Below are 11,463 nucleotides of genomic sequence, written 5' to 3' on the forward strand. Positions count from 1 at the left end.
TTCTAATTAGATACATTATTACTTTATCATATATACACTTATTGCCAGAAATGCCATCTGTAAATACTTGATTACAATCATCACCTCCTCTAAACGACTAAATTAAAGAACGGCTCTAGCAGGCCAAGCATCTTTTATAGATACGACCTCCCAAGACTAATATGAGGATGGAAAATATAAATGCTTAAACATTACATTAACCTAAATGAGGTCTTGTGTAATAATAATTCTTAACTTATAAATCGTACTGCTTTCAAAAGTTCCAGCTAAATAATATATTCTTAGAATTGACATTAGCAATTTATAAGAGATCCAGAGAAACTAGACAGACTTCTATTTTAAGATGGATTTAAAGGTATGTTAGAAGTGTGTGCGGAATGAACCTCCTACATGCAGAATTTTTTTAATAACATCTCAAAACAGAAATGATGCTTTTTATCCTTTGAAGCACAAAAAAATTTAACTCACAGCTTCTCTGGACACTAACAGGTTGGCATAGCCAATATGATCTTTTGATCAAAATGAAGGAAGTGTATTTCAGGCTCAGCCACTGGCGGTGGAGTGAATTAGACAAAATTCTGAGCTTTCTTTTTTCTAACCGTATATACAATTAGCAAGGCACGCTGAGAACCTTGGGTGAAACGAAAAAAATAGGTGTCATTATTCTTATTTCCTGTGTTAGTGCACTTGCTAGTATAGTAAAATGGAAGGACATTGATTTGGGAATCAGTAAACCTGTGTCCTAGCTCTGGCTCTACACCTGAACTTGTCCTGACAATCTCTCTGAGCATTAGTTTCTTAATATACAAAATGATTTTATTAGTCCCTGATCTATCTTATAATTACCACTTTTAGGATAAAATTCAGATTACATTTTGTTTGATTATGTAAATTTTCTCCCTCACATATAATTTTGTATTATATATACACACACACAAATACACATGTACATACCTATATATTTGTATGTATGCATATATATACATAACCCAAGTGTTTTATGAAAAGATTTATACTTATCTATGTGTTTTATGAAGACATTTATTTCATTTACTCTATGAAAATTCATTGGATGAATTTATATGAGTCTGATTCTATGTTAGGCTTCACCTATGCAGACAATCAAGACTCTGGCTTTATGAGGTACGATTCTAGTTAAGTTAGAATATTTAAAGGCTAAATTAAAGACTAAAATGTTTCAAGGTCTATGACAGAATTAGGTATAGACTAAAGAAAGGCACAAGAGAAAAAACTACATTCACCATTTGATAGGTCTGTGCTGGTCCCCATCCAAGGCCTTTATAAACCACGGTTATGAAAAGGACCTTGTAACAAGATGGTCTTATCTGCACAGTAAACACACAAAATAGAGACTCCAGTCTACTATAACTCACATCTAATGATTGTCCACTCTCTTTTATTTCTTCAGTGAATCTAGAAACTACTTTCAGCTTAATTACCTGTAGCATATATTTGATTATATTTTTCCCAATTGATAAGTCAGTTTCTAGGACACAGAGACTTCCTTATTCATCCTCCACACCTAGCAGAATGTATGAGTGAGTGAATAAATGAATAAAAATTATTTATAGCTATACAAATACAAAGATAGGAATCCCCATTATGTAATTTTAACATAGTATTGATCAACTAAGAGAAGTCTCTTGTGCCTTAAATGTTTCACAAACCTGTTAGAAAAACTAAGTCTCCGTGTGTGGGCACACGTGTGTGTGTGTGTGTGTGTGTGTACGTGTGCGTGCATGTACAAATGACCAGGTTGATTGTAATATGGTAAACTGGAAAGAATATGGGCTTTGAAGTCAAATAGAATGGGGCTGGAGTCCAAGTGATATAATACCTTGAATGAGAGCTCTCAGAACTTGTTCTGTCTTGGGATTTAATGAAATCAAAATTGAAAATCAGAAGCTTTTGTTGTTGTCTCACTTGTAAGACTTAGCCATGACAGTGCAAGGCTGTTGAAATATTGCCCATTGCCATAGAAATAATTTACCTTTCATTAAATTTTATAGATGAAGGCCTTTACCACTATTTTTCTCCAATTGCTGGCCTTTGGACTTTTCGCTGCCAAAGCAAAGGTAGCAGTAAATCTGATGGCAGTTCTCAAATATCCCTAATTGGAGCTCTTTGTAAATTTAAAACTTCACATTACAAAATGTGCATGACTTCTTATTAGAAAGTTTGGTCACGCAATGAAAAAATAAAGGAGGAGTCTAATTCTCAAAATGGTGTTAGTGGTATGTTCATATATATATACATGTGCCAAGGGAAGCCCTACCTCAGAGAATTAAATAAGGTCAAAATGCGAAAATTGCAACGAATATGATTTAATTCCACCCAGATACCTAAAAATTTCCCTGACAACACTATCTAGATTGGTCACATCCCTTTGTGGAATTCTTCCAATTCTTCGTGTCTATATTCTTTTGTGAATGAGCCTTAAAAACATATAATCAATTGCTCCTCACAATCCCAGGGCAGATCTTTCTGCCCACGGGTCCTGTCTCTGTGCTTTAATGGAAACATATAATGGATGAGCCTTGGGTATGCAGCTATGCAGCTTGCCTCTATAAACAGATTATAAATTATTTGAGGGAAAGTGCCACAAGCCCCATATATAGGATAGTTCTTGCATCCAAACATTCGTTGATAATGATGTTGAGTCACGCTGAAAAAAAAAAAACTCACAAATTTTCCTCTCAAAATTAGTTTCCTCTAAACTAAATTTGCCTTAGTATCCCCTAAGCACTGCACTATACATTTGGAACACAGAGAGATAGAATGCATATTCCTTTCTCTAAAGAAACCATAATTTAATTAGGAAGATAGAAAACTTCATAAAAAAGTAGACTCAAAGTAACACATAATTGTGAAATAAAGGCTTAAAAAGCAAATTAAACCTACAAAGGAAAATCTGTATTAAAAAGATGTACATGGAATTTACATGTGAACTTTTTCTTTTTATAACTTAGAAATTTGCACACAGAATAGTTTAGTTTCACTGAATCCTTAACTAAGAAAAGTGGTTTTTTTTGTTTGGTTTTTTTTTAAAGATTTTATTTATTCATTCGACAGAGATAGAGACAGCCAGAGAGACAGGGAACACAAGCTGGGGGAGTGGGAGAGGAAGAAGCAGACTCATAGCGGAGGAGCCTGATGTGGGGCTCGATCCCATCACACCGGGATCACGCCCTGAGCCGAAGGCAGACGCTTAACCGCTGTGCCACCCAGGCGCCCCTGAAAAGTGTTTTTTTATATCAAAATGGAGAATTTCACTCATTCAGTTTAGAACAGAACATTAAAACATAAATGATCTTAGAGACAGGAATTCAGCAATTATCAGATCTGATAAATTAGTCTACTTACAGACACAATAATTAGTCTTATTTTTGTAAATCTCATAGGTATAGAATTATTAAAACTTTATTGAAAATATATAAGGTATTCAGATGTAATATTAATATCTGTAATCTAGTTTTTTGTGACTCTCTGCCACTCTAAAAGTTAACATGCCAGTAAAAAATGTACATGACTATGAACTTTGAATTATGAAGCTCTAATCTCCTGAGTTACCAAGAAGTTTAGCAACTATGTCCTAGAACCAAATTTTAAATTCTATTATTTTATCAGAATTATAAACTGAATGGCTGCCAATAATATAACAATGCCTAGTTAAAAAGATTCCTGAAAATGTATGGAAGATTCAGGAATAGGACTAACCTTAGCTAAACTCTGAGGTCCAAAACACCTGTTGCTCTCCGGCCTCTCCTATTCTTACATATTCCTTCCTCCCAGAAATTTCTCCCCTCCAGTGTAATTTGTATTATTTCCCTCTCAGAGGCAGATAAGACTGAGAAAGGAGCAGATAATTAGTTTGACTGACTATAGATACCAAATTGAGTGGATTGGATTTATCCTAGAGTCCAATGGATTTTTTTTAACTACAGTGTCTTGATATGCTATTATATTAGTAATTGGTTAATAATACAATGAAGTCACAAATTATTCCTTAAAAAAAAAAGTTCATCCTCTACTTTCTCTTTTAGTCCCTTGCATTTCAATATGCTTTTTTGAGTGAGTGGGAAGAAAAACAGCAGAGCAAATAGCTAATGAGACTGAAACTAACTGTTCCCAAGCTAGTTCCAAATGAATGTGTACATTAAGACATTTTTATAAAATGCTGAGAAACACTCCTTAGGAAATGGGAGACCAACAATTTACTTTGAACAAAAAAATGTTAACAGATTTTCGCTAAAAAATAATCTGTCAGGGCACTGGGGTGGCTCAGTTAGTGAAGCCATCGACTCTTGGTTTTGACTCAGGTCATGATGTCAGAGTTGTGAGTTTGAGCCCCGGGTTGGACTCCATGCTCAGCAGGGAGTCTGCTTGGGATTCTCCCTCTCGCTCAGCCTCTGCCCCTCCCCCCACTTGTGCTCTCATGCTCTCTCTCTAAAAATAAATAAATAAAGTCTTTTTTAAAAAATCTGTCAATACAGTCCATGAAAGGAGAGCAGCATTAAAGTAAGGGAAGTGAGGGGAAAGGAAGGTATTGTCAAAATCTGGTTGAAAGATGAAGGTCTGATCCGGGCAGTGCGAATAAAAACTGACAGATTCAAAACTGATTCATTTGTCAGGCATTTTTCTAAGCTCTAGGTCAATCCTGAAAATAACTTCAAAAACCAAAATAATACAAGTTTCATAAGTAACTATTTGTACAGATGTTATTTACTAACCAAAGATTGCACAGAACCACTTTTCTGAAACTGTTCTTTGCAACTCCAGCCTTATTTGTCTCTTTGCTACTATTTCAATAACATCCTCTGTTGTCCTAGGCTTTGATCTCTAAAACAAAAAACAATAGAAACTCAGTTTTCTACTGAGACAAGGCAGCTAATTAACAGGATCAAAGTGCTATTGCCCAAACTGATTCCAATAAGTGAAATCTATTCAAGTCACAAAAATGTTGATGTTTGACAGATGGCAGAGAAATTTCAGTTGACTTAAAGTTCACAACCAAAACAACATGGCAGAACTGGTAAATATTTAGGTTTCCATGAATAGATGTCTACTTACTCATGTCTGCATTAAAGACTCAGATAAATAGAAACCCTGAAAACCTTTTTCAAATGGGCCATCTAGTCAACCTTCCACTAAATGATTGCATGTCTTCTACTTGAACCATTAGATAATGGCTGCCAGGTCTCCATTCTAATGCAGAACTTAAATTTGTCTAACATATAGTTCTATGTTTTTAACAAATTAGGTAAGTTTTAAAATAGTTACTACATATGTACTATGATTGGTCTTTAATTATTGGTTTGTCATTGAATAACTGGCCTTTTAGGTGCAATTATAAATAGGTGAACTTTTTACTTATAATATTTTAAGATAAAGCTTAAGGATTTGGTGAGGTTTTTTTTCAACTACTACTCTCTCTGAGTTTTAAAATCATATTTTAACTTTAAAGAATAATAGGTTTGTGTCCTATGGTGACTAATTTGATTACATAGCAAAATAGCAGACATGTCCCATTTTTAATGGGGACTCATGGGGCAAACTGAAAACAAAACTGTATCTTTACATCCCACTATTTTTTCTTTACTATTGAGAGTAATTTTCACTTGATACTGGTTGATATATTTGAAGTTCTCATGATTCTTTTGTTAGTTTTAGATAATTATAGGTTGTACAGTCTGTTTATGTCACAAACATAACAGTCTTATGTCAGAAATCACACTGTTCAGTCCCCAATAACCAAAACTCTGACCTTGATTTACCCTGTCTTCTCTCTTCACCCAGAGCTTGGCTATCAACTGGCCATTTGAGGAGTAGAGGGTACAGGAAACCAGTCTTTCTGTCTCACTCATCTCATCCTGTACTCACCTGTTCCTGTAAATACCACTCCTAAATTAATAGGAGTAGAGGCCAAATAGGAGGAAGGGAAGTTCTCCTTGGACAGGTAGCGTCACAAGATGGCATTGCAGGAACCTGGCCTGGCAGATGTTTAAAGCTTCTGTGGATTTGTTGGATGCTGGCCTCCTCTGGCTACAATACCTGTGACTATTTATTCAATAACTTTTCTTCAGATCCCTGTATGTCCCTCACCTTGAATCCCTCAGGTGTCTACTTTATGCAGAGACTAGCAGTTAGAATCTTGTTGTCTATCCTAGAAATAGAGCTGAACAGAATTCAAAAGAGCTCCAGGATGGCTCCACCCTTGTCATTTCCATCTGGTCTACAGGAAAAACTCATGAATTTTTTGCCCTTCCATGGGTGAAAATGCAGTTATTTCAGAAACTACCTCTCTGTTTTCTCTCAACCCCACCACCTAAGAGAGCCATAACCTTGCCCTGAAGAATGTCAGGGCATTTGTCAGATGGCAGACCAAAGGGTCCCCCAAATTAAGCGGCATATCCAAGTTCTCCCAAACTCCCAATGAAGCTCCTCTTTCTAGGTTTCAGGTAGAGGAAGGAGGAGTCCCACTCCTCACCTTGGAATGGGTGCTGGAACTGAGAATCCAGAACCAGCTCTTGGAGGAAATCTCTGCACAAATATTCTCTTCTTACTCCTCTTTCTTTTTCAATCCTTTCATTGTCGGTTTTAGAGCCTTCTAACCAGTTATTTTTCTTGGATAATTTGCATTTTGATCTGGCATCTCACTTTAGAATTTTATATCTGTGGAATCACAGTGCTTCCAATTTTCAAGTGCTGTTATGTTAATATTGGTCATTTTGATAATAACATACCAGTTACATTTCTGTTAAGTAACAAACGAAAATAAAGATCTTCCTTTATTATACAGACAAATTGTTCTCCAAATTTTACATGTATTATAAGTCCTTTTGTAAAGAAATCAGTACACATTTGAAGCATGCATTCTGTAGTTTTATTAAGATTTAAGAAAGATGTATCTTTTACTCTCTGCTTCCTCTTCCTCCATAGAAACCAGGAATCGATATGCAGATGCTAGATTTACAGACTCTCTTAGGATGACAGATCAATAAAGAGCCCCATTGAAAAATGCTTGCCTGGAGGAGGAGAATATAAACTTTATTCTTAATCTCTATAAGGCTTTGCTCCCAGGACCAAGCACTTCTCGTTCAGTGTTAATAGTACTGAATTTTCTTACTGCTTTTTCATGTCAAAGGCACTCTTCAAATATGTACTTAATTAAGCCTCTCTCTTAACAGAGGTGGCCCTGTTCTCATCCCCTAGCTTCCCTTTTCTATCTCCTGTGTGGAGAGTTCTCTTTGAAGTCATGCAGGAGAGATGTGCAAGGATGAAGGGATGAGAACAGAGCCAAGGGCGTTTGTAATGAACTTTTGATGGAAAAGAAGTTTAGATTCATGCAGCTATTCTAGCTACCCTCTATTTAGAATTCGTGTAGGTGGAAATACTAAATTACAGTAAGATAATGAGTCACCTTTTATATTAGCTCTGAAAGTCTTGCCCTCTACATGCATTTGCAGACATCCTATGGATTCCTGGGGATTTAGAGCTCTGCAGAATTCCAGTTTTATAGGACTTACTTATTTTGTATTATGCCTGGCTCTTTATGTTTATCTCTTATGATTGTCTTGAAGTACACAGCTGGAACTTGACTTATTAAAAGTTACCTGTTTGTCTGAATACTTCCCCTTGGATTGATTCTTGAAGGAACTCCATGGTGATTTGTAACTATGCATATTATCCATAACTGCACTTTTGGAAATAGATGTTGTTCATTTGAGAAAGTGTTTTCTAACTGCTTACAATACACAGGCAATTTCAATACTAGAATTAAATCTAATATTACTATACAGTAGCTGCCAAATAATTCGTTTTAATTCCTTATCTGTGGTTATCTCAGTCATTTCCCAGAAAATTATTTTCTTAGATTACTTATTTAAAGGTTTACAAAAAGATGCAGCAAATATATACAACATAAATAACTTAATGGTCATAAGTTTCATAATTAGAGTAACTTTTTCTTCATTCTATTCTTGTTCAGGATGCTGAATCTTCTTTGGGACATTAAATTTCGTAGATTGGCTCATGTTGTATTATGGCAAATATTATTTTGATTTTTTCATGCATTGCAGGCAGGATATAGAGGTAAAGTAAGAGCCATATTGCATACTTGATTTCCAATTTACCTGAACTTATTAAAAGAACTGTTGACAGTCCTTTAAAAAAAAAAATCCTTATATTGTTTTCTAGGTCGCAGATACTCTACTCCACAGTGAAATTGTCCTTACTAGTTTCTAAAAGATACTGATTGCATTTCTTGTGATATTTTAATAGGTATATGCTTAGAAGTGTTAAAGTTCAGATTTTTGGAGATTTTTACAGAAAAATAGTTTGTGTACTTCCAGTACTTTTCAACAATTTCTAAAATGCATTGATCAAGAGGGACCTCTGAGTTTCTTCCTTTTGCTCAATTACTTTCTGTTACTTAACTATATCTATTAGATTTTTTTTATCTAAATTCAGACCTCTCCAATTTTATTATGCAGTCATTCCAGCCTTTTTTTTTTTTTTTGGTACATGCAATTAAAAATAAAGTTACAACAGTTAATGAGATTTTATTAAATTTTTTTTATTTATTAGTCACCTGGTGGCTCAGTCACTTAAGCTGCCAACTCTTGATTTCGGCTCAGGTCATGATCCCGGGGTCCTGGGATCCAGATGTGCCTCAGGCTCCCTGCTCAGCTGTGAGTCTGTTTCTCTCCCTCTCTGTCTGTCCCTGCCTCTGCTCTCTCTCTCTCTCTCAAATAAAAAAATATATCTTTTAAATTTTTTTATTTATCTATTTTAATTGTACTTAGTTAAAGGCAGTTACATCCTAAATGTACCTGTCAAACCTCACAAAATACTTCATAACAACCGAATTTTGCATGAAAAATAATATAAAGAAAATAAAATAAACTATTATGCTGAATAAGAACCCTTGTTTAAATCTATTTTAGATGATAACCCTTTGCCAGCAGTTATAAAATCCACCTACCTGATTCACACAACATCCAATACTAAGCAAAACGAAGATAAAGTTCTGTATATTTAATTTAGGCTCTCTGTAGAACTATTGACTCTTTTGATCTGCACCTTTATATCATCCATATGCTATTTACTATTACATATACTACTATACTACTATAAGTGCCATATACATATCATCAAAACTGAATGCGAATCCCCTCCTCTAAAGACTTAGCAACTATTGTTCTCCCTGCCTACGCTTTTCACCCATTTCTCCAATGCCTGCCTCTACTTACCATCTAGATCTCAGCCTCATAGGACCTCTGCAGAGAGGAATTTGGGGGCACCCTCTCTAAAGAATCCTCCTCCTAAGTCACTCCCTATTACAGTACCCTGCTTTTATCTCCTTCACAGTATTTATCAATATCTGAATGTTTTTGTGTATTCGTTTACTTACATATTTTCTGTCTCTGCCAGTTAAAATGCAAACTCTATGAGGGCTGCAGCTTTGCCTCTTTCGCTCATCATTGAATCTCTGGGTAATAGACTCGTGCCTGACTCACGGTAAACTCTCAAGAAATACCTGTTCATTCATTCACTTAACACACGTCTGTTGAATAAATGCATACATCATTAAATGGACTATTTACCAGCCCACTTCAAGTCAGGGAAGAGATAATCCATACAGCTGCCCAGGGCGAAGTGGAATTGACAGACAACGTCAAGATGTTGAAGCCTGGCGGTCATTTAGAGCGTCTCGGGTAAATCAGCGAAGATCATGAAAAACACCAAGACTCCTTTTGGCTTTTATCTTTTAGTATCACTGTTAGAGAGCAGCACTGTGGAAAGCTGGAATTCCCAGTATCCTATAAAATGGAATTTGCTTGTACGCAGCACCTGATGATTGTTCAGTGTCCTAAATATTTTCACTCCAACTTGGCCTGATATTTTACCCAACAGTCACTACAAACTGGGATATTGTTTTTATATGACTCCTACCTAAATGAATATATTATCTCTAATATGATTCACCTTTCAGTAGGTAAAATTAAATGTTCTGAGGTTTGTTTTCAAAGGAAAGTGCCAGCATCTAAAATAATGTTATAGCTTGGTTTCATTTGGGACTAAGGTCAGAGTTGTGCTGGGAACAGGTGGGCCATGGGGCACTACACGGAAGGTGAAGAGCTGGTCGACTTGGGGCTGGGTGTTGTGAGGAAGGAAGCTGATAGCTTTGACTGCCTGCAAGGCTTCCAGCTGACCCACTCCCTGAGTAGGGGGACTGAGCCTGGAATGAGTACTCTTCTCATCAGCAAGATCCGGGAGGAGTGCCCAGACCGGATCGTGAACACATTCAGTATGGCGCCCTCGCCCAGGGTATCGGACACAGTGGTGGAGCCCTATGATGCCACCCTCTTGGTCCACCAGCTCGTAGAAAATACAGACGAAACCTATTGCATTGATAACGAGGCCCTCTATGACATCTGCTTTGCAACCCTAAAACTGACCACGCCCACCTATGGGGACCTCAACCACCTGATGTCAGCCACCATGAGTGGGGTCACACCTGCCAGCACTTGCCTGGGCAGCTCAACGCTGACCTGTACAAGCTAGCTGTTAAATTATGGTCCTCTTCCCCTGCCTGCACTTCTTCATGGCCGGCTTCGCCCTATTGACCAGCCGAGGCAGCCAACAGTCCCCGGCCCTGAAGGTGCCGGAGCTCACCCAGCAGATGTTCGATGCCAAGAGCACGATGGCTGCCTGTGACCCCCACCACCGCAGCTACCTGACCGTGGCTGCAGCGTTTAGCGGCCGCGTGTCCACGAAAGAGGTGGATGCGCAGATGCTGAACGTCCAAGACAAGAACAGCAGCTACTTCATCAAGTGGATCCCCAAAAACGTGAGGACGGCTGTCTGCGACATACCACCCCGGGGGTTAAAAATGTCTGCCACCTCAGGAGCAATAGCACGGCCAACCAGGAGCTGTTCAAGCGTATCTCAGAGTAGTTCACAGCCACGTTCAGGTGCAAGGCTTTCCGGCACTGGTACACGCGCGAGTGCGTGAACCAGATGGAGTTCACCGAGGCCCAGGCAACATGAATGACCTGGTGTCCGACCAGCAGAACCAGGACGCCAGGGCCTAGGAGGAGGGCAAGTCTGAGGAAGAGGCAGAGGAAGAGGTGGCCTAGAGCTGATACCCAGTAAAGCGTGTGTTAGCTGTGTGAACTCTTCATTCGCTCACCACCTGTTCGCTGATGGCCACGTCTCTGTATGCACTTGCTCTTTTTCCGTCTTGATGCCACATCCGATACAGACGCCACCATTAAAGCATTTACATAGTGAGAAAAAAAGTCAATCTTCTTATCTTTTTAACTTGAAAATAATTCTAATGGCAATTAAACTCTCATCAAAAGAAATAAAAAAATGAAGAATCAGTTTAGAAAAGTTCTTTAAAGACCATCAACTTTAATATCTCTGGACTTGAGACAG

General features: G+C 37.5%; 1 pseudogene; it reads left to right on the plus strand.

Moving 5' to 3' along the window:
- The first annotated feature begins 10,092 nt into the window (after positions 1-10,092).
- Positions 10,093-11,117, plus strand: LOC113247828 (tubulin beta-4B chain-like; annotated as a pseudogene).
- The last annotated feature ends 346 nt before the right edge of the window (positions 11,118-11,463 follow it).

The sequence above is a fragment of the Ursus arctos genome, unplaced genomic scaffold (assembly GCF_023065955.2).
Source record: "Ursus arctos isolate Adak ecotype North America unplaced genomic scaffold, UrsArc2.0 scaffold_4, whole genome shotgun sequence".
NCBI classification, from domain to species: Eukaryota; Metazoa; Chordata; class Mammalia; order Carnivora; family Ursidae; genus Ursus; species Ursus arctos.